Raw genomic sequence first — 5612 nt, forward strand, 5'->3', positions numbered from 1 at the left:
ACTTTTGCGCTTCTGCCTCTTGCGCAGATCTGACCCTTTTTTTTTGTGCTGATGTTATATTATAGTATTTAATTATGAACAAGAGCAGGCAATTCTCTAACAGTTGTTCCCAATCATAGTGCTATATGGGGATACTGTTGAAGCATTAGAATGATCTTTGGAGATCAGAATTGCACTGGTTATAATTTGGATCTGATAAGCTTTTAGGAACAAACATGATTTTTATATTTGATACCAAGATGATATTGCCGTCATTGCATTCTTTTTCAACTTGGTGGCTAGTACCCGCATTGGGGCCTAACTTGTCCATGTTTGCATTGGGAAGTTTTACATTTAGGGATAAAGCACTTCCTAGCAAAGGTAACTCCATAGGCGGGATTCGAATACGATCTCTAGTTAAAATAATGAAACAGTAGTTACTATTTCTTGGTTTTCCACGTGATGTCTCTGTAGTTTCCTATTCACATGGAAAGTAACTTTCTTCTAAATTACTTGAAAGTTGTTTGATACTAATTAGGATGAACATAAAACACCAAGGATCGGTAGTAGCGGAATAGCTCAGTACTTAATGAAGTACGTGAAAACAATGGAAGATCTTTTATGGTAATTAGTTTCACTTTACAATATAGCTCTATATCATCATAATTGGTAATCAACAAAAAAATTCACTCTTTTGGTTTCATTTTATATAGCTTTGTTTGATTATTCACGATTTCTTTTTAAAAAAAGAAGGATTTTTAAAACTTGTATCCTAAAATAGTTAACAAATTTTACATGGTTATAACTTAAGGTAAATGAGAATTTTTAAAGTTAAATCGTTTTTAAATATAAAAAAATATCATTCTTTTTTGTATAAACCAAAAAAGTAAAATATATTACGCAAATTGAAATGGAATAACTGTCATTACACCTTAAGTTACATTTTATATATATTAATTTAAATTCTTTTAATAACGTCACGTAGCATTGGCATACATGCAACTTGATTGTCATAGGAAGAATGGACTCACAAGTGACAATTCAGTCTTTCGTTGTCAAATAACTTCTGTGACTTAAAACACGTATCATTCCAATTCCCACTCTATTCATGCAATAGCTTTCCAGAGTAGTACACTATTTATATTTGATTAATCACTTCGACAATTAAGGTTCTGTCGTCATCTTTTGTTTTCTTTCACTTGCTTTATCAGTTTATAAGTATTTTAGCATCATAGTGTATTTATGAGGTTGAAGGAATATTCATCGAACAATTGAACAAGTTACTCTAACGAAGAATCCGTTACCATCCCCGCACGAAATGTTAGAGATAGATATTTAAAATGTTGAAATTGGTACTCCTTAATTAAATATCCCTGACAATTCTGGGCTTGTTATAAAATAATAAAAGAAGAATATTGCAAAGAAAGAGAGAAAATTCTTATTGCTTTGAGATCAATTAAAATGGAATAGAACCCCTTTATTTATAGGGGAAAATGACTTAGCCACCAAGTAACAAATCCTAAAATCTACCTAAAGATAGACATTTACCATAAATATAATTCTATTTATAACACTCCCCCTTGAATGTCTATTCAACAGATAATATGCCCCGTTAAAACTTTAACTAAAATAAAACCCAGTGGCAAAAAAATTCTAGAGAAGGAAAAAGAGTACACATGTTTAGAAATACACCTTTTGGTTGCCTCATTAAAAACCTTGCAAGAAAAATCAATGGGACAAAACCTTGTAAGGGAAAAAGAGTGCAACGCGCATTAGCTCCCCCTGATGAGAGCATCAATTCACATCCTTGAGCTTTCGCATCCCAATCTTGTGCACCATCTTCAAAAGATCGTTGGTATAGATTCGATAAACAAATCAGCCATATTAACTTGAATGAATATGTTGAACCTTGAAATCATCCTTCTTGATAGATATGTAATGTCTTCATATAATATTGTTGTGGAATAGCTTTTTCAATATCTCCATAGAGGTATTTTCGCTATCATATTATCATGCTTATAACTATAGCAAGATACACATGCATAAATTGCACTTAGGATGTGGTACTTTAGGACCAAGAATTGTACATGCTTCAAGCGATTTAAATCTTCAAGGATTGTTATATAAGTTAAGTCATATAAATGGACTTTAGGTGCATATCAAGTTTTATGTCATGCAAGACATACAAGATAGATAAAGGTGATTGCACACACCATTGACTTTATACTTTCAAGTGTTTGAACTGCAGGTCCTACATGTATTTCATATGAAACAAATTCTATTCGAATTGTGTCTCTTTCATTTGGCTAATACTTTTGTGTCTGTGTTCGACATGCTTAAGATCCCTATCTATACTTAGCGCTATCATAGATGTCGTCGACGAATATTTTATATCGGTTCCGACATTTTTCATAAAGACATAACATAGAGATCTCTTCATTAATATTTTCAGGTACCTGAATCTCTCCTGAGATTTTGTGAAGTGTTACGTCATGTGATCTTCTAGATCACTTGCCTCCTTATTATGATCATTTTGATCATATTGTTCATCTTCTTTATCAAGAATTTTATTTGAAACTGATTTGTCTATACGCTTTAAGTGTACCATAGATGTTGTCCTTCTAGGACTTATTCTAATAGGAGCATTTGCAGTGAGAATATAGTTACTTTCTTTGGGTCAGCAAAGTAACTTTTTCTCAACTGTTTATCTTGTCTCTCCCTCATGTTAGAAAAACTAACTTGCTTTCTCAACTTTGAGAACCCATCTTTGTGCGTTATAGTGTTAATCAAAATATACATCGCACATCAATAATAATAAGATAGAATTATTGGTTCCTGACCCTGAAGCACTTGTGAGGGGAGAAAATAATATACTTTCGTATATAACATATAACAAACTGATATATATAACTTTGTTCTCATAAGAAATAGTTTAGCTATTAAGTGGATGCACTCAATAAATCATTTTGCTAAACCAACTGTGATGTAAACCAACTTATCAAGATAAACTGTCTTGAACGGAAAATATAGAAATTATGCTAGATATTAAATTACTGAGCAAGTTACCTCGCAAACACCGGCCAGGTTGCGGGTTAATAATAATCGCACATGTAACCATCTCATAGATGCATCTTATGTGGTATACATGGCAGGTGAATGAGCCCATATTCACTTTTGATATTTTCAGCATTCATGGGATTCAATCCCAATTTTAGTTGGTCTATCAATTATTGAGGACAAGCAATGTAAGAGAATTCGTAAAGAACTTTCTAGTTCTTTAATATTTACCAATGTGAATTCTCTTTTATTTTTGCACATTATACTTAAATTATCATGGCTAAACCAATTATGCCAACTGGATAAATTATCAATATTGATAAAATTCAGGTTTACACCCTAACGTGTTTAATTATTGATAAACTCCAAGTTTATTATGATATGGGTTTTTATATCAATAAACATTCAATACCAAGAACGAGTCCAAGCCCTCAATTCAGAGCTGAATGATCCCAAACTAGTTAACTGAGGTAGGAACTAGTCAATATAGACTCACAATATCGAATTCTATCTATTTAAGCAATTTCCCAACCTTTAACACAAGTTTCCTAAAATCCGACCCCGGGCCCACGTGCCCGGATTCCGAAATTTTTCGAAGGAAGTTGTTCTCTATAACCTAAGGATCAATAATGTATGATTTCTAATTTATTCCATAACAAATTTCGTGGTTAAATCTAACTTTTATTAAAACCCTAGGTTTTGCTCTAACCCCTTGATCTTACTTTATTATGACATTCTTTTATTTGTGTAGTACAAATTGGAGAATAAAGCAGGTAACTTTTCACATACATATTACCCTACTACAAATTGTAGTAATTGAAGATATTAAATCTTTTCTTTATTTATAGTCTCAATATAATCAACCGATTTCGCGTATATTTTGGAAACTGAATAAGTTTCTTTGAGACTTAATATAACACAATACCTTATTGGTAATCAATTGTGTTTCTCCAAAATTGTATAATTGGCTCTTGCAGAGTTCTCGATTAATTTTGTTGTACCACATATTCATCAACATCCATATGGTGAATATTTCTTTTAAAGAGAAAGTTATACCATTATGGTTATGGTCAAAATTATATGCAAGATCTGTTTCTTCCATTACTGTTGTCTTTTAATAATTACAATGCCAAAATATTTTGGCGTATAATATGTGCGTGACCAATGACCATTTATGCCATAATAATGATATTATTTTCTTATTTCCTCTCAAACCTCCTTCTAGAGGTGAGTGTGGTATATACCACTAGCACGCTCATATTCTTCCAAAAATGAATATGTATTCATAAATCACATATTATCACATTCACATCATGAATGAACCATAATCATTTATGTGTGCTTTACAAAATTTCATGTCAAATCGATGACAAATATTACTTTCACCGAGTGAAAGATGTCACGACCCAGACCGATAGGCCGCGATGGGTGCCCGAGTCCTACCTGTTAAACACCCTAAGCATGCGTCTAAGATGTAATCTTGAATTACGAGAATAATATACATGAAGGAAACCTGCCCAAAAGGCATACATACATATACATGCAACATACGTAGGGCGAGCCGACAAGGCTGCTATAGACAACTAGATACCTCAAAACTGGAAGCCGGCAAGGCCACATACTATCCAACTAGACATACTGTCTACAGACCTCTAATAGAAATATAACTGTACAAAGACGGGACTGAGCCACGTCATACCCATATATATATACAAATGTATCGTACCAAAATCAAAAGCAGCTCCGAATCAAGTGGAGCACGCCTGTAGACAATCAAGGATCCTAAGAAGGGGGACCGTCAACTTGCCTACCTGCACGTGCGAGCATGAAACACAGGCCCCGTGAAATAGGGCGTCAGTACGAATAATGTACTGAGTATGTAAGGCATGAAAATCAGCACATAAGAGACATAGATGAAATATTAAATAAAGAAATCCATCTATAAATCTGAGTAACTTTATAAATCCTGAAACATTTATAATGTCATGCACGTGCATATAAATGTCATGTCATGCATAGGTATAGATGTACATAATATCATCATGCCTCTGAGGGCGTCCCATCATATCGTCTCGGCTACTATGGGCAACATCATCAACATATACCAGTTGATTAGGTGGTGGTGCGTATATAACGTCGTAACCTTTTTCTATATTCCATATACATATATTTACATATATACACATATATAACGCCATCTGGTCATGGGTCAATGCACATGTATAAATGGGTGAAATGCATGAAAAATACATAATAATCTCAATATTCCTTCTGGATAAACTTTTTCAACTGCGTATTATTCTGAGACCCATGAACAGAAGATAATAATAATTCTCATAGGGAATCAAGAATATAGACACCCCTAGTATTTCTATGAATAGAGTAATTTATGGAAATTGTGCGTTTGCTCGTTTCTTCTGTATAATTTGGACCATGCCAAAAGAAAGAAGGGATTGCCTTAACATACCCGGAGTAGGGAAAACTCCGTATAATATTTTTGATAAAGATTGCACCGTACTCTTTTAAAACCACAAAATTCGAATGGAATTAAGCTTCTGCTTTTTTTTTTGAAGTAT

This window comes from Nicotiana tabacum, chromosome 22 (assembly GCF_000715075.1).
Source record: "Nicotiana tabacum cultivar K326 chromosome 22, ASM71507v2, whole genome shotgun sequence".
Lineage (NCBI taxonomy): Eukaryota > Viridiplantae > Streptophyta > Magnoliopsida > Solanales > Solanaceae > Nicotiana > Nicotiana tabacum.